Source organism: Protopterus annectens, chromosome 3.part1 (genome assembly GCF_019279795.1).
Source record: "Protopterus annectens isolate FY-2018-M chromosome 3.part1, PAN1.0, whole genome shotgun sequence".
Classification (NCBI taxonomy): domain Eukaryota; kingdom Metazoa; phylum Chordata; order Ceratodontiformes; family Protopteridae; genus Protopterus; species Protopterus annectens.
In genome coordinates, this window is record NC_056732.1 from 1,454,544,117 (window position 1) to 1,454,571,199 (window position 27,083).

General features: G+C 37.7%; 1 protein-coding gene across 1 annotated transcript in view; it reads left to right on the plus strand.

The window, feature by feature from the left end:
• Positions 1–27,083, plus strand: part of ADAM22 (ADAM metallopeptidase domain 22) — a 2,281,988-nt gene that overhangs the window by 1,923,746 nt on the left and 331,159 nt on the right. The window lies entirely within an intron of this gene.

Here is a 27,083-nt window from a genome sequence, read left to right on the forward strand (position 1 = left end):
TTCAATTGCTAGTCTCATCAAGCTTAAATCTATGTTTGCCATTTAAAATTTTAAACACATATATTTTTTATACATTTGTATTAAGAAATATTTAACATACATAGGTCAATTATTGTGTATGTTTTCATTTTTGTATTTGTTTTATAAGCATTAGGCATTTCACTTCAGTTTTGTCTTTATGCATTAAGCATCAATTATTCAATGAATTCATTATTTGGTGCTATTGACCTTAATTGGGCGAGTATTTATATGCTTGTTCAGTGTCTGGTTTGTATTCTGAGGAAGTCCAGGTATTTGGCAGATGAAAGCGCTAAATAAACTGTTTTTCCTACTGTGTTGGTGTTTTTCACAGTTGCCTTTTATATTTCTGGTTTGACTTTTCATTTTGATGTACATTTTATGTATTTTATTTATTTTTATTTAATTTTATTTTACATGTGTTAACTGGGGGTGTCTGACTGAGTCAAAAAGGCCCTTTTTCAGCAGAGGCCCGGGGAGAAAAGCTCCACAAAGAAAAATTACAGACACATTTAGTTATTTAGACATGATCAGTATACACACAAATTACAAGAGACATGTTTTTACAGTGGTATGAGGCACATAAACAGTTACAGTGGAGAGAAACAAACAAAAAAATATTAATTTTAAAAATAAAGGTAATTAATAGATTTGTGGTGTACAGCTGAAATTTGGAACATAGGTAGAATACATACATAGTACACAGGTACAGTACATACATTGTAGATTAGCCAGTGTTTGTGAGTAAGATTGTAAACTATTATCAATTGCTCTAGATTTAGTATGCATATGTTATCCGCTTTCACTAGCCTGGGGAGCAATCATGGCACTGCCAACTCTGCTTGAGATGTTGCCTGATGAGGTCTTTAAAGGAGGCTTTAGATGATGTGTTTTGAATGCTAGTGGGGACAGAGTTCCATTTTTTAGCCACTGAACTACTATATAGTGCATCTCCAAAGCTATTGTAGCTGTTGGTGACTTCTAGTAGTAGTTTGCTTGATGATCTAAGAGGCCTTTTGGCTGAGTGATGTTGTACTAGGCTTTTGAGGGCAGGACACTTATTGGGGAGGTAATAGATAGAATGACAGAGGCAGAGCTGATTGTAGGTTAGGAGGTTGGGCAGTTCAGGCCAGTGGAGCTGTCTCAAAGCAGTACAGTGATGAGTTCTATATGAGCAATTTGCAGCAAAGCGGGCAGTTCTGTTATAGCAGGCTTCTATTTTGCTTAGTTCAGTTTTGTTGAGATTAGTCAGAATGGGAGATGCATAGAGTAAGGTGGATAGAAGTTGGGAGCGAGCAATGGCTGATCTTGTGTTGTTGGTAAGAAATGGTTTGATACGGTAGAGTGACCCCAGTTTGGCATATACTTTTTTAATAGTTAAGTTGAGATGACTATCAAATTTTAGGTGGGAGCCTATGGTTATTCCCAATAGCATAGCCTGTGCCACTGGAACAATTGAAGTAGCATTTGTTGAGTAGATAGTGAATTGACTGTTAGTGTTTTTGTTAGAACTGGTTATAATCATAAGCTGAGTTTTCTTTGGACTGAGGATAAGTATGGCTTTGGTAAGGTAGTTTTCAATGTCAGAGAATGCTAGTTGAGTTGTTTGCAGGAGGGTGGGAATGTTTTGTGCAGCACAGATTAAGGTTGTGTCATCTGCATACTGAATTATAGATGCATGCTGTGTGGAGGTATGGAGGTCATTTGTGAAGACTGTGAATAGTAGTGGTCCTAAGATAGAACCCTGTGGGACTCCTATAGTTATGGCAGCTGAGGAGAGAGATAATTTTCCCATTTCACAGCTTGGTATCTGTCAGTTAAGTAGCTTTGGAACCAGGTAAGAGTGGAATTTGATAGATGATATTGCTTTAGTTTGTTTAGCAGGATTTGGTGTGAGACTGTGTCAGATGCTTTGGACATATCCAAAAAAAGAGGTGACACTTGTAGTCCTTCATTTTTGAGACGGTTTACTGTGTCTTTGAAGCAGAGGAGGGCTGTAGTGATACTATGGGCAAGTCTGAAACCATGCTGAGTAGGTGACAGGATGTCGCTGTCTAGGAGATAGTTTAGCATCTGGGTATGGATGCATTTTTCTAGGATTTTGGCCAGGGGGGAGAGTAAAGCAATGGGTCTGTAGTTATTAAGTTCAGTGGAGGTCACGCCTTTATGTATGGGTGTAACATAGGATCAGAGTTTTGGCACATAGTTTTCAACAATTGATCTGTTTATGAGAATGGAGACTGGGATAGCAATAGCATCTGCTGTGAGTTTCAAGAAATAGCTGGGGAGTAGGTTGGCTGCTGTTTGCTGTTGATGAGGTCTTTAGTTTGGAGAGCATGCTTTTGATTGAAGTGGTGGAAACTGTTTTGAGGGTAAAGCTTGTATTAGTGTTATTTGTGTTGGGGGGGATAGTGAGGAACTGTCCTGTGATACTAAGGATAGAATTGAGTTCACAAAGTGGGAGTTGAGTTGTGTTTCAATGGGAACTTTAGTGTCAGGGGTGGTTGGTTTGGGGGGCCTTTTGGGTGGATTTTAGTAGCTGGTTTACATTTTTCCAAAATTTTGTGGGTTGTGTTGGTATTTAGTTTGTAATGTTGTGTAGTAGGATTTTTTTCCAGCCTAATGCATTTTTTTGCATGGTTGCGCAGTTCTTGGTACTTAGTTAGGCTTTGTGTTTCTTTGTATTTTTGATGGTAAAGCCAGACAGTGTCTCTGGACTTGAGGATTTGTTTGGTTTCTTTACTGAGCCAGGGGTTTGTAGAGGTTCTAACCTTGATTTTGCGCAATGGAGCAACTGTGTCTAGGTGTTGTAGAAATGTTTTGTTGAAATATGCTACAGACTGGTCAAGTGGGAGGATTTTTTAGGGGATCCAGTCACAGTTATAGAGTAAAGTGTTGAGGACCTCAGGAGAGAATTTTTTTGTGTTTCTAGTGGATATATAGTTAGTGGTTTTGCATATGCTTGTTCTACTATGTATAAAGTATATTATGATGTGGTCACTTAAGGTGTCGGGAGACTGCCTGTGTGAGGGTACAGTGTGGGGTTGTTAGTCAGGACCCAGTCAAGGATGGATTCCCTTTTAGATTTTTTATCACATCTAGTTGGAATTTGGACTAGCTGCTGGTAGCCATGGAGATTTATTAGATTACTTGGTGGTTCTGATATACAGGTGAACCAATCTAGGTTGAAGTCCACCAGAATAAGGGTTTCTTGTGAGTATGTGGAAGAACACCAGGATAAGAAGTCTTCAAGGCTAGCAGGTGTATTACCAGGTGGAATATAGATCACAATTGTGGTGATGACCTTTTTAGGGTGAAGTTGAAGTTGTGAGATAAGTATGTCACAATTATTGGGGGAGGGGTAGGAGTTTGGTAATTGACGGACAGTTAAGTTGGACTTGTACAGTAAGGCAGTTCTACCCCTTTTAAGAAATGGTCTGTCTTGTCTAATGACATTGTAGCCAGTAGGGAGAACTTCTGAGTTAGCTATGTTTTTATTTAGCCAGGTTTCTGTTAAAGCAACTATGTCTGGGGAGTAGTGTGCTATTGTGGCCTGGAGTTCAGGTATTTTATTTTTGATACTTCTAATATTAATATTTAGCATTAAAAGATGGTTGGTTTTGCTGCTGTTGTTGATTTGCCCAGGCATGAAGAAAGTGGGGGTGTTATGTTCTGACATTTGTGTTGGAGCAGTTTGTGTTGGATGGGATGGATTTGGGCCTGGGTTGGGGTGGATATCCCCACTTATGGTGAGCCTGGAGTTAAAATGGTTATACAAATGTTGGAGTTTGGTGAGGAGTGTGAGAAAGTATTGTGTTTTTTTGGAGTAGGAATGAGAGCATATGTGTTCTGAATTGGTCCATTATGTAGTTCTTGAATAATTGTGGGCAGATATTCTAATAATGTGTGGTGTCTGTATACGAGAGTGCATAATGTAGTGTTGTGCTACTAAGTTTAGGGATATTGCTAGAGTGATAACTTGTGGTGTTGTAAAGAATTATGAGAAGGCAGACTAGACTTAGTTGTGTGATAGTCATGGTTATAAAGTTTAAGTTGTTTCTAGGTGGGGGGTCTGAATAGGAGTTATAGGGTTGCACTATATGTGTATGGGGAAGTAGTGTGGGTGATGTAAAAATGCCCAGTGGGAATGAGAGTGATTGGGAGTATTTTGTGTGGAGCAAGTTGGTGTGGTATAATGTGATATGACTTGAGGAGCTGTGATTGGTGGAGGTGATGTGAGGGTGAGCTGTGGGTGTGGCTGTGATTACTATAAATGTAGAGGTAGTGGGGGCAGGAGGGAATAGGGGGCAGGGCAGGGGAGCGGAGAGAGCCCGAGTGTTAGCGAGGGCGAATGGAGCGGGGCAGAGACAACCAAGACAAGAGAAAAAAGTAAGTATTACTTTACAAATCTGAACACTTTAAACAAATTCCTGATGTCTAATGGCTTACCGGCAAGAAGAATTGCTGAAGAGCACTTGTGTCCTGGTGGGAGACTAGAAATTTAAAGATGGCTCCATGCTCAGCAGGATTCTAATATAGACTTTGTATTAGGGGAGAGAAATAGCACAAGGCGTGTAAACCAGGTGGAATGCAAAGAAACCAGAGAGGCAATCAGTGGAAATCAGTGAAGGCCACAGAGGGGGTAAGTAATAATTCAAACTACCTGTAAAGTGAAGGAGAGAAGAGACAGCAAAGTTTATTAAGGTTGGGAGTGTGTCTTCACATTGACTTGCTGATTAGTAACCAGTTTGTGCACAGATTACAGTAGGAAGATACATTAACAATGAAGGGGAATGTATAGAGATGCAAATAAACAGGTGGGCCTCCAAGTGATACAAACTAAGGCAGAAAGCACTGAGAGGGCTGCTTGATGGTTAATTTAGTCACAGGGATGTGAATTAAATGTATACTGTCTATTGGATAGTTAGGATTACTGTACTAGCGGGGGGGTGGGGAGGACACAAGGCTACCACAGTCAGTTTTATTAGCAAGCTGAGAACTACTAAGAAATACTGGTAATGTAATAGCTTCACTCTCATAAAACATACAAGTAGAATGCCTGGGTGGACTGACCCTGCTCTTGAGGCTCAAAATGTATATCCTTGTTTAGTTTTGCAGTACTGATTCCTTCTTATACTGTATGGGTGGAGTGGTAGCCGCAGACTGCAGATTTGCCTGAGTGTGCTCTGAAGAGAGAGAGAAAAAAAAGAGAGGATGAAGCTAGTAGAAGGAGACAAAGACAGGTCAAAGGAAGTAATGAGGAGATAGGAGGGTGTAAATAAAGGATACAAATCTGAGGATAGTGTGGATAAAGCAGGAGAATAGATGCTACTGCTACAGTTTGAGTGTGCTTCAACAGTAACCACATCACAGTGCCATAACTTAGTTTGGAAATAGGTTAATAAATGTTCAGAACTACATGTTCAGAAAGTGGAAGGTGTTCAGCATTTGCTGAAGTAATCATACACCTGGTAGCTTCTCTGTTGATGTGAAATGGGATAGATGAATTGTTCATTGTTGTTAGATGAGGAACTTCCATTTTAAAGTAGTTATTAGGCATTAGATAGGCTAAAAGGTAAATGTAGTGTCAGAATTATGTTTTATTTATGCATACATTTTAGAAAACACAGTAAAGCAGAAAGAAAGAATAACCTTGCTAGTCAAGCATAAGAAATATCAGTTGGAAGGCTACAGACTGTTCTTTTTCTGTTCTCTTTCTCAATGGAAGAATCAAGGAAATGTTATATAAGGGACAGCTAGGCAACTGCAAGACTGCAAAACAAGACAAGGCCAGAAATCCAAGGCTAAGGAGGCATGTAAAGCATTACATGGTTTTGGCATTACTTCAGATACAGTTAGGGAAATCAGTTAGTTAGTTCGACCTGACATACAGAAAAGATTAAATAAGGAAGTTACAATACAGACACTCGAGCCTGAGTGCAGAAGACAGGTCAGGTAAAGACTGTTGCTGTTTATATTATTCAGGACAATCAGAATATATGTGCAGAAACTTTGGATATATTTAGCAGCACTGTTATTACTAACCAGCATTCCAGGGTTTATACATACTGTTATTGTTTATCAGCACTGTTAATGAAGACAGTATTTGGATACTGTAAACATCTAATAAAGCTTTATTAAATAAACTACAGTGTTTGGAAAATTTATTCTGAAAAGTACACAAGACTTGGCCCATAAAGAAGAGACTGGCACCGATTCAGCACGAGATTGGGTAATTAACAGATAAAGACTTTCATTCCAGTCTCATTTCAGTTGTTTCCCATTAATTCCAGTATAGTACAGTCTCATCAATTCTTTCAGTTGTAATATTGACAAAAGGACCATCCTAATCAATCAGTATCAAGGAAAATAACTGTGGTTCCTGCTCATGGCTGACATAATGATTTTGTTGCCATACTGATGTTTGCAAAGCCATATTCCACACAGGAAGATTTCTTTCTGTTTGCTGTTGTGGCTTTACATCTGGCAACTTTGTTTGCTCTACAGACATTGGATATTCATTTTGCCAATTTCCCAATTGAAAGCATTTAAAACAAGTATTTAAATGTGGTACACCTGGCGATGTCTGTGGTGACTTAGGGGAAATAACTTTGTTCAAAGGAAATGATAAAAGAAAAATGTTGGAAGTTATAAGATGTTGTAAGTTAAAACTCTAGGACAAAAATTCTTGGACTGACAAAAGGTATATGTATAGAATTGAAATAGATTATTTTATAATATCAGTAGGTTTAGTTATAGGAGAAGGGGAGGTAGTTTTAACAGGGTTTTCTGATTATCATGCAAAATGGCTAGAGATAAAGGAAAACAAGGAATATATAAAAATCGGCAAAGGAATAGAAAGGATAAATGAGAAAGCATGAAATGAAAAAGACAAGTGATTAGTAATACAGTTATGGAAATATATTACTGTGAGAACATTTTTTTTTATAAAATTGGTCTGACTTGTATATAATATTTTATGGAAAATATAAAAAAATGTTTTTTACAGTGGCAATGTGATGTGAGACAAATAGAGAAAAATATAAAAGAACATATAACAATGATTTTGAAGATTTAGAACATAATGATAGAAAGTATTTTGACAAAGAAAAAAATAAATGAAAGAAATGAAGAAAAATGCAAAAATTGTTATGTAAGCAAAGATATTGTTTACAAGGTAAAAGAAAAGAAGTATTGACTTATGTAAGCAGATTAGTAAAGGGAGATGGTAATGTAATGACAGTAATAAAAAATGTAAAAGGAAACACAGAAATAACTCAGGAAAAGGTTATAAATAGCGTAGTATAATATGTACAAGAAATGTTTAAAGAAAAAAAGGCAGTAAAAAAACATGGAAAATAAAAAAAGGTTAACAGAAAAAGAGAATAAAGAGTTGGAAAAGGACATTTCTTTAATACAGATTCGGCTGTAGGCTCATATGGAATAGGGTATGAAATGTATTTACATTTAAGGGTTTTGTAAAAAAAAATGTTTTGAAGATTTTGAATGAATGGTTAAATGAAGGTTTTTATGTATAAATAATTATGTAGTGGAATACTTAAATTCATATGGAAGATAGAAAAGAATTAAAAACTGGGGATCAGTAGTATTGAATAATAATGATTATAAGATCTTTATGAAAATAATACAAAAGAGATTTGAAACTAAAATGGACAATATTATGGAAAACTATAAAGGAGAAGGGTTGTCAAGAATTATTCATGATAAAGAAATTGTGCCTGACATTATGAACAAAAAAAAAGAAGCAAAAATCATGATAAGAGACCTTAAAAAAGCATTTAACAAAACTGGATATGAAATCTTATGGGTAGCAATAAAAGAATATAATATAAGTGAGAAAGTAAGGAAATAATATATGTCAGTACATAGTAATAATAAAGTAAAATACTTGTGAATGACTGGTTAACCCAAGAGGTATATATGAAGAATGGTGTAAGACAGAGATGTCCAGTGATTTGTATATTCTTTGCATTAGTTATGAATGTGATAGTATGTGAAATAAATTACAAAATGCAGGAGCTGGGGTATATAACACCAGAAGAGTTTCAAATTCCAGTTCTGTTAACATATGCAGATGACATTATGATAATTGCAAAAAAAAAATAAAATTTGGATAAAAGAAGTAATAATTTGCACAAATGAGTGTTTAGAGATGATAGAGATGGTTTTAAATAAAGAAAAAAGGTTTAGGTGATGTTTTAATGGTCAATGGCATATATTTTTCAATGAATTAAATTCCTGTTTTAGATACAAAATATGGGGATAAAGATGCAATTAGAATCAATTGGAGAAAACAGTAGAAGAAATAAAATAAACATCTTTTATAGGTTCATAGTTTCCTAGGTCGGTACTAGGCTATCGGCCCTAGGGCCTATACAAGCCTAGCCATAACAATTCCCTGGATATTTCTTCCCACAATATTTACTTCCCTAGACCCCTGTCTAGCAGGGTGACTGACGTGATCCCCGGGGTGAATTTCCTGTCTGCCATCCAATCGTCAAGGTTCCCTTTGAAGAGGGCCAAGGAGGCACTCTGCTTGACATCTATGGGCAGTCTATTCCAGACTTTGGGGAGTCTCTGGGTCAGGAACCTGTCCCTCCAGCATGTTTTGTTCATTTTGATGACAAGGGTTAGATCCCTGGAGCATGTGGCTCTGAGAGATTGGGATTTCTTTAAGTGGAGCATGTCCAACAGCTCAGTGTTTGACATAGCCTTGTATGTTAAGCAGAGATCGCCTCTGAGTAGACGATATGCCACAGAGTATAGCTGGAGTTTTTTTAGATGGTCAGTATAGGGCATCTGTTTTAGGCCTGTGATTCTTTTAGTGAGGTATTTCTGCGGCCTTTCCAGCTGTTGCAGATGTCTTGTAAGGTACATACCAAATGGGGCGTTGTACTCTATAATGGGTCTAATGAGGGATGAGTACAATGGGACCATGACCTCCTTTTTTTCTGGATGAAAAGCCCTTAGTGATGAGGTGTGCCACATAGAATGATTTCCTGACTGTTGTGGCGATGTGGTTATTGAAGGTGAGACCACTGTCCACCTGTGTCCCTAAGGAGATGTGATTATCGAAGGTGAGACCACTGTCCACCTGTGTCCCTAAGTCTCTCATCACACTTTCAGTGTTTAGTATACTGCCACCTATGTGGTAATTCATTGGTACATGTTTTTTCCCAAAGGGGATAACTATACATTTCTTGGCATTAAGCTTGAGTCCATGGCTCTGGCACCAAGCATCTGTTTTTGTAAGGCCCTTTTGTAGAATATCCACATCATTTGGGTATTCAATAATGGCTCCCAGTTTGCAGTCATCTGCGAACTTTGTTAGTCAGAGTGCCTTAGTGTTGGCCTGTACTTCAGAGACGTAGATGCCAAATGAGCGGTCCCAGGACTGAACCCTGAGGTACTCCACTTGTCACTTGTCTGGAGGTGGATTTGGAGTCGGCTACTTTCACAGTCTGGGTTCTGTCAGTAAGTCTACAGAATTTATAAATTATCATTCACAAAAAAGGCTTATTTAATAAAGTCAGTACTGATAGGAAAAACAACATACTGATAGGAAAAACAGTGTGTGTGTGTGTGTGTGTGTGTGTGTGTGTGTGTGTGTGTGTGTGTGTGTGTGTAGATATATTTATATATATATATATATATATATATATATATATATATATATATACATACATACATACATATGTATATATATCTTTGTACACTTATAAATATTTGTGAAAATGCAAATATTTTGTAAATAAGAATTATTTTGTATATAAATAAAGCCCCCTACTCTTTAAAATAAGTACCATTGTATCTTTTACATCCACCTGAGCTACCATTAGCTCAGATAGATGGAGTCTTATATGAAGAATGACACACTCATCAGTGCAGCATCCCATTTATGCTACACTGCAGTGACAGTATTAGAAAATAAATCATACTACCTGCTCAGAAAATGGAACCCACAGCCTTCTGCATTAAGGTGAGTGTACTATGTGTAGACTTCTGAGACTGTTTTTGTGTGTGTAATCAACTGTGGAGGGCCTGATTAATGGTTAGGTTGATGTAGTGTGTGTGTGTGTGTGTGTGTGTGTGTGTGTGTGTGTGTGTGTGTGTGTGTGTGTGTGTGTGTGTGTGTATTGGTATCTGAATGTCTGTGTCTTTGAATGTCTGTGGTGTCCTTGCCAACACACTGCATGGGCTGTCAGGTCAAGCACTACTGCTGTTGGGTCTGATTGTGCTAGTGTTAAAATAAAAAAAATACCGTACCAGAAGGCACAAACCAACCTTTAATCCAAAGTTTAAGTGCTTTTGACCAATATAACAAGAACTTAATCAGAAACGAAGTATCAAGTTTTACATCCTGGTTTAAAAACACTAAAAGGCACCAAACAACTTACAAAAAAATTAAAGGAACAGTCACCATATAAATGTGTGTGTGTGTGTGTGTGTGTGTGTGTGTGTGTGTGTGTGTGTGTGTGTGTGTGTGTGTGTGTGTGTTAGAAATCCACCTACAAAGTGCAGATTTTTAAAAATGCAGTCAGAATTAGTGACAGGAAAACATAATTAAAAATTATTAAAAAGTTACTTAGTTGAATCAGATTAAATTTTAGCTGCCTTGATCTTAAGTATAGGTTTTATGGAGATAATATCATTAATGCCTGGGGGGGGGGGTACATGCATTGAGCAGTAGTTGCCAATATAGTTCTCTGTGCTCAAGAACAAGCTCCCAATGACCTCCCTGACAAATTTTGTAACTCTCTCCAACACCAAAAGGCATTTTTTAAATCATTGCACTGTTGAATGTCTGTAAAATGTGTTTTTAGTATGTGCTTTGGAAGTCACATACAGGTGTTGTTAAATCCTGTTTTGAAATGGTCCCTATGGCATTTTTCTTACTTTATACAGTGAGTTGTTTACGCTGTGTGGTTACTAGTTTTTCTGAGTGTTAGTGTTAAGTATAGGTAATTCAGAGTTATACTAATGAGATGACAATGAAGTCTAACTCATTGTAGCCATAGCTGCCTCTGAATTGCATTTTCTCACCAATGTATAAGTTGACCTACCTGTGGTAAGCAATTTATGTGAGTGGTGAGAATATTTCTTATTTCTTAAGGTTCATTTTTACTGCAGTGTTTGACTCACATTTATCTTACATGTTGATTTTCCAGTTAACTCTTACTATTCAGACTATTGTGTTTCTTATCAGCAAATCAAGCAACTCACCAAGTTCTATGTCTTGCTCTTTTTGATAGGTGCCATGGGATCTTTTACATCCACCTGAACTACCACCAACTCAGGCAGATGGGGCCTTGGTCTAACATCTTAACTGAAGGATGGCACACTTAGAAATGTAGCACCAGTACTGGAAAATAAATCTTGTAAAGTGACACATTAGCTGCACTGTGCCGGACAATGATTCTTTATTTAACAATCTGGAAATACAGAGCTGATATGTGTATTTTTTGCACTTGATCTAACTGTTTCAGTGATCTTAACAGTACTGTACTGTATCTGTGTCTACATTTATATATTTGATTGACCACTGTCTGAATTTTGTTTCCTGATCTTTGCTGAAATATTTATTTCTGTTCTAAGGCATTTGTCACAGCACTTGAGCTCAAGCCAACTGGTTTCACATAGGGGGGTTCTTTACACTCTCTGGGGCAGCAGGGAGTTTGAAGTAAACTCATTCCAGTGTGGAACTACTGATCAAACAGCTTTTGTGTTTATCTGATTGCCTCAGGGCTTGGCTTTGATATTTTATCTTGTTGGTATATAAGAATTATCTTTGTGTGACTTTGTGCTTATCTTGTTAGAAGCTCCATTGTGTCTGACTGTGATTGCTTCTTAAACAATCTGGAAATACAGAGCTGATATAAGTGTATTTTTGTGCTTGATCTGTTTCAGTGATTCTTAACAGTACTGAACTGTTTTTATTTATTTGCTTAACTGAATAATTATCTGTGTCTGCATTTATATATTTGCTTGACCTCTGCCTAATTTTTGTTGTGTTCTTAAACTTGCTAACTTTTGCAGTTGCCAGCTCCTACTATAAATGTGATCTGGGACACTCCTCCCAGTCCCATTTTATTAGCTCATTCTGCTTAATACAGAGAGATAATTTGGGAAGGCCAACCCCTTAGTTTCTTGACCTTGAATTATCTTCTGTTCCTCCTCTCTACCTTTCCACTTTACTAAAGAAAAAGCACTTTATTCAGCTGCTTTTGCTGTATTTGTGTTTCTTCCTCCTACCCTATTATTTCATCTTGCTTTTTCTGCTACTTGTTCTCTAAAGTGTTCAATTACATATTTTCGGTTGCATTTATTATTGCTTGTTTTTTACCTCCTTAAATTGTGTTATTCTAAGTCTCTTAGTTTTGGTTTAAGTAGTCGGGCTTAGGTCTACCCCTTAGCTGTCCCTGGTCTCTCTCCCTCAGATTCTGACAAGTATGGATGGACAATTTCCTACAGTTTCTCCTGCCAGTCTGGTCGATATGGGCTTGCTGAGACATGTACACTGGCAACCATCTAATACTACCACCTAGGAACACAATTTGTGAGAGCTGCAGTTACATTAGGAACCTAGAGTCTATGCTCTCTGACTCACAAGCTAGTATATCTGGCACTGAGAAGACTGTCAACACAATTACTACACCTCAAACACCACCCACACCTACACAACACACACCCACATATGTGGAGGTTCTCAACAAAAATATACCCAAACCAAGGAGACCTCCGAGGCAAAAACACATGCCTACTCCACAACCCCCCACACCACATAACACGCAGGTACTGTTATGACTCTGTCGTAGTCCGGGTTGGCATGAATGACTTGAGACGTACCTCCCTGGACTGTATGAAGAGAGACATGATTGAGCTCACTGAATATGTTCCCTAGGCATGTCATCCCAGAGGGATCCACTACCTGACAGCCTGGGAAGATATGAGCGACAGACCATGATGCTTTGCCAGAGATGGCCTGCATCTGTCTCATTTGGGTTTCAGGCTTCTGGCAAAGGCTCTTGCCTCCTCCATAGTGTCTTTTTTAAGAAAAGTGTTGAGGTCAAAACTACCAACATAAAAATGTCAACAAATTGCAAATTAAACGTCATGCTGATAAATGGTAGGAGTCTAAACATAAAACTGCACTCATTGCAAGCATTCTTTACCCTGGAAGATTCTGGCATTTGCGCAGTCACAGAAACCAGGTTCAAAGCTGCAGATAGCACCCCAGCCTTACCTGGTCATCCTGTTATACATTCAGACCCCAAACTGTGGGCAGCAAAGCCAGTGGAGGTGGACTTTCAATATATATTAAAGACATACACACCTCCAGGCTTGTCAAACAGTATGATGCACAGGAGGCACTCCAGGTGCAGTTAACCATTGACAACACCCCTGTTCAAATCTTAGCTAGCTACAGGCCCCCCAAATTTAACTCAAGATGCCCACTCAGCCTATCTGGACCTCTTCAAATCTATCAAGATTCAACCGTTTACCCAGACCCTGGGTAACTTTAACTACCCAAACATAGATTGGAAGAACTACTCATGCCAGAACACAAATGCCCAGAGATTTCTCAATTCTGTCAATGCAAACACCTTGGAACAGCTAGTCGATACCCCCACAAGAGGTGATAATATCTTGGACTTGGTATTAACCAACATAAGTAACCACTGCAGCATCCCCTACAGTATCATCCTCCCTGGTAGAATCTGACCATAAAGCTGTCACTTTCGAAGTCACCATCTCCTCTGACCCTCCTGTAGATAGGGTCAAATAAAAAAACTTCTCCAAAGCTGATTACAGCCTCCTGAGGGATGGAATAAATAGCTTTACAGCTCCCTCGCCCCTGTAGGAACTGGCACCAATGCCCAGATCTACAACAAAGTACTATACAAGTACTTATACAGATGCATGGAATCAGGATTACCCAACAGGGCAAAATTGTCCTCGGCAAGGAAAAGTAAACCTGCTAGGTGGACAGCTGCAATAAATAAACTCTATAGCAAAAGGAAAAAAATTGCTGTCCAGGACCAAGAAGGAGCAGGTGCCCAATTGGAAGCAATCTCTCCTTAGCCTGAACAAGCAAATAAAAAGGGTACAAGACATTTGGACCCTGCCGATTCACCCCAGACAATTTGACTCCGACCTGTTTGACCCTAGACGGTTGGATCCATGTAAAAGAATGAATGGTAGTAAAGTAAAAGCACATCAGAACATAAATACAAAAGAAAGACCATTTAAACATTTTTATAGTGGAAACTACACAACAACTGATCCTCAAAACGTGTGGCATGCTGTGTTTATTCAGTGAGCAGTTAAACTGATCTGCCATGAGAAGTTACTGCAGAAGCTGATGTCATCATAATTAAAATGTAGGCAAATCAGGGCAGCAGCTGGAATTTAATTATTGTGAACTGAAAATTATCTATTATAATATTAATTATCATGAATATAAAAAAGTATGAACAAGTAAAAAAAAAAAAAAGGAACGAATGAACTAAACATGGGCAATGACATCCTGAAGTTCACAGCATTGCCATAAGAAGGCTAGTAAGCAAACCGGATTAAAACAATTAAAAATATAACACATTAAAAAAAATGTAAAAAAAAACAAAAACACAATTAAAACAGTAAACAGACTGTAAAAGTAATAATCGCAACATCAGGATTGCCAGGGTTGCTGTAGTTCGCAATGTCTGTTCACTGTACTCCTATGGATTGATGGCTGAAAGTTGCAGAGCATATAATAGGCCTTTTAGATTCACCGCTACCCCTGAAACAATGTTTTGTGGGAGATGTAGTGTAGTGTAACTATTAGAAAAAATAACTGACACGGCGGGGACAACACACAGACTACATTGCTTGTGAGGTACAATGCTACCTATATTTTTTTTTAGGAGAGTGCAGTTGTTTACCTGAATTTGTTAGAGCAGGTTTTCCTAATGACACTACATAACTGAAAACACTTCTAGTATTGTATCCAGGGATTAATGAATTAATGTAGTTGATGTTTAATATCAATTATCAAACATTAACATTTAAAAAGACTATGGAAGCCACGGTGGTGCAGCGATAGCGTTGTTGCCTCATAGCAAGAGGTTCTCCCATTCGATTCTCAGCTGAAGCGCCTTCTGTGTGGAGTCTGCATGTCCTCCTCATGGTCGAGTGGCATTCGAAAGACATGTGTAAATGGGCATGCCTTCGTTAAAGTTTGGGTGTCGGGCTGGCACCACAGCACCGTAAAAATCTACTGCCAATCATTAGCGGACCGGAGTTCTGCTGTGGTGACCCCTAACCGGGAAAAGCCAAAAGAAGAACAACATTTTAAAAGACTGTGCTGATATTAATAATAATAATATAATAAAATATAATATTAATAAAAAATATATTTACAATGAAAAATTAACCATGTTATTATTAAATAATTGATTAATTAATAACTTCATGATAAAGTACTTAAAATAATATATTTGAGGTCAAATAGTCTGGGGTCGAACTGTCCACTAAAAAATCACATATACAATACATACAAATTTATACATGAAATTATATAGAAATGCATTGGGGTCGAACCGTCTGGGGGCAAACAGTCTGGGGTCGAATAGTCCTGGTTCCAATAAGAATACTAGTGAAATCCTCCAAAGCAAACTTTGAGTCCAAATTAGCCACATCTACTAAAGACAATCATAAGGCCTTCTTCACATATGTCTGCAGTCTCAAAGGAAACACCCACATCTGCTCAGAGCTGGTGGTCAAGGACACCACATACACAAATGCTGTAGATATATCCAACCTGCTGGCTGACAGATTCAGCAAAATCTTCACCCCTCTGTCCCCCCATCATTAAATTAGGACATCCCCAGTGCCTGTCCTCTTCCCCTTATCTCATTACTGCCCTCTCAAAGGCAAAAAAGACAGCTTCCATGGGACCTGATAAAATCTCTGGCTGCATCCTATATGAACTCAGGCAGGAAGTTGCAGCACCATGAGGCACCCTGTCCAGCTAAAGCATGAGTACCAGTTTCATCCCAGCTGAGTGAAGGACAGCCACTGTCATCCCTTTGCACAAAGGTGGAATGTCCAGAAATCTGGGAAATTATAAACCCATCAGCCTAACTGATGTGATATGCTAGGCCATGGAATGGATTATCATGGACCTCATTAACAAATACATTGGCAACCTCCAAACACTCAATCCCACACAGTTTGGCTTCATCAATGGGAGGGCATGTCTGTAAAATTTGGTCAACTTTTTTGAGACAGTCACCAAAGCCATGGATGAGGGGAAGATGGTGCACTCCACCTACCTTGACCTGGCCAAAGCCTTCGACACTATTCCCCACTCAGGCATAATAGATAAACTCTGTCAACTAGGCATCCATCCGTATGTTACCAGATGGATAGCAAACTGGCTCACTGACAGAACTCACCTAATCAAAATAGGGAAAGCCACCTCATGCAGTAGACTTGTAATGAGTGATGTAGTGTACCCCAGGGATCAGTCTCGGGGCCTGTTATTTGGAATATACTTTTCTGAGGTGCAGGGCAAAACCAGTGGGCTATGGCTGACCAAGTCTGCAGATGACTACAAGCTGTGCACTGTCATCAATTCCCCTAGTGATGTGGACATTCTCCAAGATGGTCTCATGCAAACAAATGACTGGTGCCAGAAACATGGCCTCAAACTGAATGCCAAAAAATGCATCATCACCCCATTTGGCGAGAGTGACGTCCTCACAAATTATCACATTAATAGCAAGGTCCTAAGCACACAATCATTTGTGAGGGACTTGGGTACCCAAGCTGATAGCAAAATGGCTTTTGACCACCATGTTGCTTCTGTTGTATGGAAAGTTTTCTACATGGCCCACTTCAAAAGTAAGGATATCTCATCCAGGGACAAAGAGGTCATAACATCCCTGTAGTCTTCTCTTATAAGGCCCATTATTAAGTACAACACCTCTTTCGGCATGTACCTCATAAAGCACATGCAGCAGCTGGAGAGACCACAGAGGTTCCTCACTAGGAGAATCCAGGGCCTCAAACATTTACCCTACACAGATAGGCTAAAAGCCCTGTCCCTCTACTCATTTTCATACACATTCCTCAGAGGTGACCCCTGTCTGACATACAAAGCAATCTCAGACCCTGTCTTGATGGGACTGCTGCATATCCGCAAGTCAAGCTCCATGCGAGTAACCTGCATGCGTGACCTCAACCTGGTCTGTGACATCAGTAGGACTTATTGGTGGGACACATTTTTGTCCCAGAGACTCCCCCATCTGTGGAATAGATTCCCTCTCCATGTCAAGCAGAGTACCTCATTATCCCTTTTTAAGGGCAACCTGGTTAACTGGATGGGAGACAGAAAATACACCCCTGGAATTCCACCTGTATCCCTGCTGGACATGGGCTAAACTCTTGGCTAGTCTTATAGGGGCCTCAGGGCCAATAGCCTAGTAACTTCCTATGGTCAGTCTAGGGGCAGACTTTTAAAAGAATTAGACCTGACCTTTCTAAAGTTGCTTATCTGTGCAGGGCAAGTGAACTTACAAATACATTGATAAAAAAAAGTTAACTGAAAAATCAGCAGCTAAGAATCTATTGTTTCCATTGAGCCTTCTTTACTTGAAAAGAATAAATAACAAAAACAAACCCAACTGCAGCAACCAAATGAAAGTATAAGACTGTAAAATTCCCCAAAGCAGGCAGAAGACAGCTCGATATGCAGCTAAATCCAAAAACTTGATGAACCAGCAAGTAATCGTACCAAAAAACTTTATTACAGAGAAGGAAAGTTAGTGCTTTCATGGTAATACCATACTGCTTCTTCTGTCTTCTGCCTGCTTTGGGAAATTTTACAGTCTGAAAAGAATAAATGTCAAATTAATGACCTTTTTTGTAGGCTAATACTTCCTGTATTGTCTTCTTTATTGCTGTTATTGTGTTATTTTTCCTCTTCAAGAAAGGTAAAAGTAGTAAATACATTCAAGAATTCTTCCCCTGGAATGTTCTGGAATGTGGTAGACCATACCTTTTTCATGCTTTTCAGCTCTTCTACACACCATGAGCAACAAGTAGATTTTTGATGCATAGCTTCCATTTTATACCTCGCAATGAGAGAATTCCTGCTATTTTTTTTTTCATTCACAACATCTTTCCTTCAAAATAATTAAATGCTCATAAGTTATGCAAGTTAAAAACTTAATGGTGACTTTACTTAAATTAATAATTATGAATTGCAAATTATAAATGACAAAACCAAATACATTTTTTCAGTTCTAATATTTCAAACACCTTGTAATATTTGTAATGTCAGAATGTTCAGTAAATGTATAGACGAGTTGTGATTATACTCACACACACAAATAAATATTCGGTGGTTTTATATCTGTGCTATTTTTGGTTGGTATTTTATGGTTATTGATAAAAAATGTAATGAGTAGAGTTCATGGACTGCAGGTGAGGTAGGCTCAAGTCACTGTCCTTGCCAGGCAGGCAGAGGAACTGAGGATGGTGAAAGAATTGTGAGTTTAGTTAGTGGCTGAAGTTTCTGCAACTATCGGTGAGTGCAAAAATGCACCTTTTTGAAGGAGGTCACTTCAAAGGAAATCCCACTCTCCCCAAAGTGCAGAAAACATGTACTGATTATATCAAGTAAGGTATGCATGGGCATGTGTGAATACCTTTCCTCTTCAGAAAATTAGCTTACAAATTCCATGCATGGTGGTGTGGAAGCTTTGCCTTACACATAAGATAAGTCTTAAATTCAATTTATGTAGAATTCAAAAGACTGACTTGCATTTATGACTCAAAACCGTAAAGAGAAAGGGTGCATCAAGAGTTTATTAATAAAAGGAATGAAGTCATATATCAGTAGGAGAAGGAATTATGGAAAGAAAAAATATGTGGCTTCGATAAAAATTGAGATAAAGGATAAATTAAAAGAATGCATATAGAAAGATAATATTATTGAAGGGTTAGGAGAGGTTAAAAAGCATTCAAGCAAGAATTAAATTAGGTAACAAAGGTTATTAAGCAGTCAGGGATTTTTCACAAAATTATGGCCCTGGAATGAAGATTGAGCAATATATATATATATATATATATATATATATTTTTTTTTTTTTTTTTTTTTTTTTTTTTTTTACAAATTGAGCATCATAGAAGAATTTAAGTGAAGTATTAAGAATGGGAAATGGGTTTCAGGAAAGAGAGATCAGGCTGAAATACTGTTTTTTTTTTTTTTTTTTACAGCTGGTATATATGTGGGCAAATAGGAAAGTTACCAGGAATAAAGTAAAGAAGGGCTTCATAGAGAGAAGATCCAGAGCTCTGGATGAACTACCTACAAAGAAGTTAATAGCTTTTACAGTATTACATTATGTACTATTTCTGACAGCAAATAGTCTCCTTAGAAATCATAGTAGTAGTGTCCGTGCACTAGAGGGATGAGGACTAGGAAGGAGTCATGCATTTACAAGCCTGTTCTTCACTACAGTCATACCAACAATTATGTGGACCAGACTGGTGAGGTTCCAGATGTTTGTACAGAATGATGGCTGCACACATCTCAGGCCTTTGTAGTCCAACTGGATCCACTTTGACTATATCACCACTAAATTGGTCCGCTGTAACCTTGTAAATGCAATGTTTGTGGAGGTCAGCAGGACGTTTCATATTGTACCTGACAAACTATTGGTTAGGAAAGTAAAGGGTTGTGGAAGTCAGACCCAAAAAGGTGACTTGAATAAAACGTGCTGAAGTAGAACTTGGCTGTTGTGAAGGAAACATGGCAGTTGTTCAGGGGAAGAAAATAGCTGGAGAAAGACCACAAAACTCAGTTCTTGAAATGTTAATATTTTAATAGTTATGTGCCCATATAGTCTGGTGTTGGAATGCATCCCCGTCTTTGGTAACACAACATTTAATGTGGTGGTCATCAGTAAAGGAAGCATTCTTCAGTGATGCCTATTAAAGTTTGCAGTATGAGCAGATAAGTAACAGCTAGGATATAAAGCAGAAAAAGTCATAGTATAAACATCTTGGCTTGGGGAATAAAGGGGAAGCTGAACATTCTAGAAGTGCTCCAAAGAAGAACAGAGGAGGGAAAGTGTATGGAAGATGTAATCACTCTTGTTTTGAATCATGCAATTCAGTGTTCATAGGTGTATACTAGGCTAACAACCACTGGGGCCCTTCCAAACCTAGACATTCAACCCAACTGTGACCCACAAATTTGATTTCTACAGGGGGTGATTTAGTGATTGCCTCTGTCCATCGGAGACATAGGCACCAGACCAAGGGTGAATTTTTGATTACCTGTCCATTGGTCCAAGCTGTAGTTAAGTAGGAATAAGGAGGAGGTCTGCTTCAAGTGGATGGGGAGCCTGTTCCAGAGAACTGAATTCTCTGTGAAACATATCTGTCTCTCCAACATGTCCTATTTATGTTGCAGGCAAAATTTAGGTCTTCTTCTCTAGTAGTTCTGATGCTGTTTGTTTTGCAGACATGCAAAAGATTCATCAAAATGGGGTCCAGGGATGCCTTGCATGCCAGGCAAAGATCACCTGTCAGAAGTCTGATGAGGGCCGAGTACAGTGGCATGATGACCTCTCTGGACCTAGATGCTATGTCCTTCTATAAGTTGAACAACATAGAAGGATTTTCTTATTACCTTGGACACATGTTGATCAAAGGCTAGGTTACTATTGACATGAGTTCTCAGATCTCTGAATAATGAATCAGTGTAAATTCATAGTGGCAAAAGTCAACAGGATGCTGGAGCACACAGCTAGAGAGGTGAAGCTAGACATGCTGAGATCATCCTAGGGAAGAACCTGCACTGCTTTGTTCAACTTATCAGTTACAAGCTTATCCAAGCATATACCTTGTATGCCAATGTGTATACAGTTTACAAGTTACTTAATTTGTTCAATATGACATGCAGAAATTGATTTAAAAATGTCATGTTTAGCATGGTTTATGGTTAATATTTTTTAAGAAGTTCTGGTTGTTTAAAAGGTTGCTTTAAGTCTGGGGTTGTGAACCACACTTGTGGAGTGGGGGACTATGATCTGGAAGCTAACATCCGGTTCCAAAAATTATGTCTGTGCATCTGTTGTTAGCTTGACAGGTATATGGAGACTGGGAGGTTAGGCTTCTAGATAGCACTTGAAAACGTGCCTAAATGCCGACATATTTAGGTGAACTAATGGCTTGAGGTATGAGGGGACAGCCAGTCTGACATGAGTAAACTGGAGAAGAGGGTGCATATAACTGGTAACATCACATTGTTAGTTGCCAAATAGAGGTGGAATTGAACAGGAAGAGCACTCTGGGGAGATGATATGTGTGGTGAATGAAAGGAGAATGATTTAAGGCTGACTTGAGGAAATACTAATTTGTAAGAATTGTAGCAAACCCTGAGGCTGGCAAACGTCATATGCCACAGGTTTTATTCTGTCAGTATCTTTATTTCTTTATAAGGTCTCCACAGGTTCCATCAGAAAGACCAGTTTATACTTACTGGATAATTCCTTAGCTTTCGCATTGCAAGAAAAGCAAAATATTTTGTTCCATTTCCTAATGCTGCAGTATTAAAACATTTTTTTCCAGAGTAGTAATTCATATGACTTCAAATTACTACTCTGGAAAAAAATGTTTTAATAGAGTAGTAATTCATATGACTTCGAATTGACCAACATGTGCTTCTTCCAGATCCTAGTTTAGAAATTCATGTCATTTTTTTCACCTTCATTGAAGTAGTCCCTTTTTTCTTCTGTTTTCAGTTATCATATACTTCCGTTTCCTTTTTCTCCATTAATGGAATCAGTTTAGTGAGTATTTTTAGTCTTGCCATTGTCAGCACTTTCCATTTCTGAAACCTTGCTGTACATTTTCTGTTCCTTCAATATGCCATTGCTCTGTTTTTTTTATTCCCATGAATGTATATATTTTTAAGAAATGTAAATACTTCATTAATAATTTTTTTTTTTCATTTTGATGTACTGTGCGGTCGCCATGCACGGTACCCTTATTATTTCAGCACTGATCACTGACACATCCATTTTATAATTATATATTTACACAATACTAATGAACTGGCTTCATGTCAGACAGTCTCTGCTAACATTCAATCATCAATAACTTGCCTTTGTTAAGTATTTAATATAGCATCACAGTTAGCTATTTGATCTGGTATTAATCCCATTTGATATAGTATTGCTCATTAGACAAAAGCAGTTTAACCTAGAAACTAACTATTTGTAATATAGTTTGAGATCATAAATTAATTAGTGACCATATTTTTGTTGTTTTTTTTCTCTACATTACAAATCTTGACATTTGATCCTGTGACTTCACATCTTAGATTGGAGATGACTTTATTAAATAGCTATGTATCTTAGGAACTGTGTTCCATGTAATTATCCTCCTCAAGCTATCCTTCCATTGCATTGTCCCATATATCGCTTTTCTTGCAATGCAGTTCTGTTTTTGATCTTTAACATTCTTAAACTCCATATTTGTTAATGTCTGTTATCATGTTTATTTTATGTGCCTTGTTGATGGTTGGTCTTTGGTGTTCCATATTCTGGTTATAGGAAAAAGTGGAAGGGTAAAAATCAGACACTAAATTTTAAATGTTGTAAGCGCTTTCATCACCATCTTGTGGTTCAAAGACTGAACTACAACTAAATAAACAGTCAATTAATTTGTAAAAGTACCTGGCGACCATATAGTATGATAGAACAGAAAACACATTGCATTGAAATGCAACCATAACAGGTAACATTTTTGGTTTTAAGTGTTTATATGTGATGGCTTTTATGGTTGTATTTCAATGCAGTGTGTTTTCTGTTCTATCATACTATATGGTAGCCAGGTACTTTTACAAATGAATTGACTGTTTAGTTGTAGTTCAGTCTTTGAACCACAAGATGGTGATGTATCTAAAGATTTGCTTCAGTGATATAATTTCCTTTTGGGTCGCATGATTTAATGGATGGTTATTTAAACTGTGTTCTTAGCTTTGCTCTTGTTGTCTGAAGAAGTTTGTTTAATAAATTCGGGCGAAAGCACTTACAACATTTAAAATTTAGTGTCTGATTCTTTATTTACCCTAGTACTTCTTCCTAGTACTTGTATTACTAGTTTTTGTGGGTTTTTTTGGCTTTTAGTGTGTTATTTTGAGTACATATTACACCGTCGACAACTGACTAAATCGACAACCGGCCCTGTAGCACCAATTCAACGAAACCGCACAGCATCGACACTTTAAATAACCGACGCTGACTCTACCGACAACGCGCTACACCGACATTGCGTATTACAGCTAACGGGTATTAACATGTGTGAGGTAGGGGATGTAGTTATAATGTTAGACTGAGTGACATAAGTTTAGAAATACATCCCCTACCTCACACATGTTAATACCCGTTAGCTGTAATACGCGATGTCGGTGTAGCGCGTTGTCGGTAGAGTCAGCGTCGGTTATTTAAAGTGTCGATGCTGTGCGGTTTCGTTGAATTGGTGCTACAGGGCCGGTTGTCGATTTAGTCAGTTGTCGACGGTGTAATATGTACCCGTTATTTTACATCAACTCAACAAAAATATGTCTATATGGAGGTTAAAATTTCTTCCAAGTATAAGACTTAGCATATTATTTGTCATTTTTGTACTGAATCAACTCCATTCATTCCCAAAATGTATGCTCCCAAAGAACCTCTTTCTTAACCATCACATCTGCAATGTATGTCTGTTGTCTGCACCAACATTTATTCAAGTCTCGTATAGCAATGTTTGTATAAATATTTCCATGCAAAAATTCTAATTTTTTTATTTAGTTGCAACCCTGGACTTAAGACATATTTCCATCCACTCATCTGTATTATTTTATTTAAACATTAACTCCATACTGGTTTTACCTTTGTAATGAATTGTCTTTTGCAAGCTTATATTGGCTTATATGCTCTACTTATTGCTCTGTGCCATTTTTATTCTGGCCTCAATTATAAAATCTACTAGTTGTGGTTCAACAAAATGATTATCTGACCACTGCATATCTCCCTTGAACTCTAATATTAGGTCTGTAAATGCAAGTTGATTTGAAACCACTTTCCCAAATGTTTATCTAGCTTTATCCCATTTTATTAACTCATCTCTTTTTAATCATCCACTTCCAAAATCTCAGTTCTTTGTTCCTCCTTTTCCAGATGCTCATTTTATTTTGTCCTATGTCTTTATTAGTATTATAGTATAACCTCTCTGGTGTTATTCTGTTTATCCAAGTTCCAACTTCCATCAGCATAGAGATGAGCTTAATATTTTTATGTCTATAAGGCTGGATGTATTAGTCTGTATACTTCTTTCCTATATATGTTCAAATGCCCACATGTGATTATATTGTTACCTCATCAGGTGTTATGCCAGTCATGTTCTTCCATTTGGCCATATAGTGCATATCCTAAATTAAATATATTAGTCTACACTGAGTGGTTTTATAGTATATCTCTAAATCTGGAAGTCTGAAACCACCGTGTTCCTTTGCCAGTAGCAGTTTTTGCCCATTGCACTTTTTCTCTTTTATTATTCCAAAGAAACTCCTTACTTTCCATGTTGATATTTTTCCATATCTGGTCTCTCAGTTGATACATATAAATCTAACCTACATAACAAACCAGTGGAACCAAAAACATTTTAATCACTTGAATACTATTATCAATGACTCTATAAATAACTGTTTCTATAGCCTTATTCTACTGATAATCTTTTGAGCAATTTCTTCCCACATTTCCTTTGTTGCTTGCTCAACATCCCATTTCATCCGAATTACCAAGTTTTCATCCTGTCATGACCACACAAAAAGGGATAGCTCTGTACCAAGTCATGTGTTGGGTCATAGTTCATTTCTGTAACCTTTGTTTTTGCTTCATTTACTTTCTATCCTGTTACACTATTAAAACAGTTCAGTTTATCGAATGAAATTGTATATCACATTTTGGATTGGTAGCATAATATCATGTCATCTGCAAAAAAGGGCTGTCTTCCTATTTATTTCTCCATTTATATCCAGTTATATTTGATTCTTTTATGTCCCTGGCTAATGGCTCTAAATTGAAATCAAAGAGTAATGCTGAATGTGGATATCCTGCCATTTCCTCTTCTAAAGTTAAATGGCCTAGGGAACTGAGCATCACACCCCATTCCCACTTCACCTCTTATGTAGATGTTAAATGCTGATATCATCCATGTTTGTGGAAGTCTAGATGCCTCAAGGAATCTCTTCATAAATTTGCAAATCACTCTTGAAACACTTTTCCTGTCTGCAAACCTATTAATATTAAATGTATTATTATTATTATTATTATTGCTCAATATATCCTTTTGAATCATAAAGTTGCTAGTAATATTATCATATGTTTGCCTAACTTCTATAAACTTACAATGATCCAGGTTTGTTATTCTCAATAATATCTTTGCCATTCTTTTTAACATAATTGGCATAAACACTTTGCAGTCGTTATTCAGTATTAAAATGGGTCTATATGATACTGGATCGAGCAGTTCTTTCCACTTCATTGGTATAACAATTGCAACTGCTTCTTTACAGGGCCTGGGCACATTTCGCTGATGTTTTACAACAGTACCCCCGGTCATTTCGCGCAGCTATGGTCGTGAGCATAATGATCGACATGCCTAATGCCTGTGATGTAGCATGCAAATGATGCATGATTAACGTCATGCAGATTTGTCTGTGACATCACAGATATTCTCTTCTTTTCCCTCAAAGTAGTGCAATCTTGGAGTTGTTATATTTGTATTTATACACTTGGGGGGTGCAGGGGATTTGCACCCCCCCCATAAAAAGCACAAGGAAAAATGGAAAAATGTAATATTTGTGATGTAATGTACTTTACCTTATTCCTCAAAGTAGTGTGATCTCTGGCATTGCATGTATTTTTGGTCATGGGCAGACTGTTGGCCAGGCCTTGCTACTGCACACAGGGGGGGGGGGGGTACTGTTGTAAAACAATGCCCACATTTCCACCCACAAAAATATTGTTAAAAATGCTAGCTAGATTTTTTATTATATTCTGCTTCTTCTTTTTCCACATTTGTATTAGAATTCCACCACTGTCAGGGGTTTTCCTGTACTCTGGATTCTCACTGGTTCTTTAATTTCAGTTTACTTTATTTTTGATGTTAATACTCCTATTTCTATTTCTGTTAACTAAAAAAGCTGTAAATGTCTCAAATATGTTACTATTTCCTGTGTACTACTGTCATTATTTGCATCTTGTTCATATAGCGTACTTAATATTTAATCTTTGTCTTAATGTTGCGTACTTATCCTTCATAGTCTGTTTCTATCACTTTTTGTGGAGCTTTATATGTTATTTGTGTGTGTAGTGCTATCCTAACTGAACCTGATCTTTATTAGAGTGTACAGTTCTCTCACTAACTAAAAACTTACAGCATGTTATCTATATAATATTTTTTGTAAAGCAGTAGAGATGACATTCTGTACAAAGCAACATCAAAAAGCATCATCCATTGCATTCTAATCATTCAAATTCTGATTTACTTCTTTGCTCTAGAGAACAGCTATTGTAAATGACTGACCTGTTTATGTCATTTGTATGTAACCAGTGTCTTAAACAAGCTAGCTGTTTTTAAAAGGCAAAGCTTTACTATCCAGACACAGTAAATTCATCCCCTTACACCACTTATCAAAGAAGGCAAATTGCATTGCTCCATTGCAAGAGGCATGTGGCCTACAGTCTGAAACCTGATAACATATGTAACAAGATAAAATGAGGTAGTTCCTTTGGCACTGGCAGTACTAATCTCAATAACGTTAGTACGAGTTCCTGTTTGCCTGTTTTACATCTTAATTATAGCAAACAACCTCCTACATTTAACCACCTTCCCTCCGTCAGTGTTTATCATGCCTTATCCTTGTGAAGCTTGCTACCTAGGCCTTTCAGCCTGCATGCTTTTCTCATTAATTTTGTATACACTCTTAGATCTAG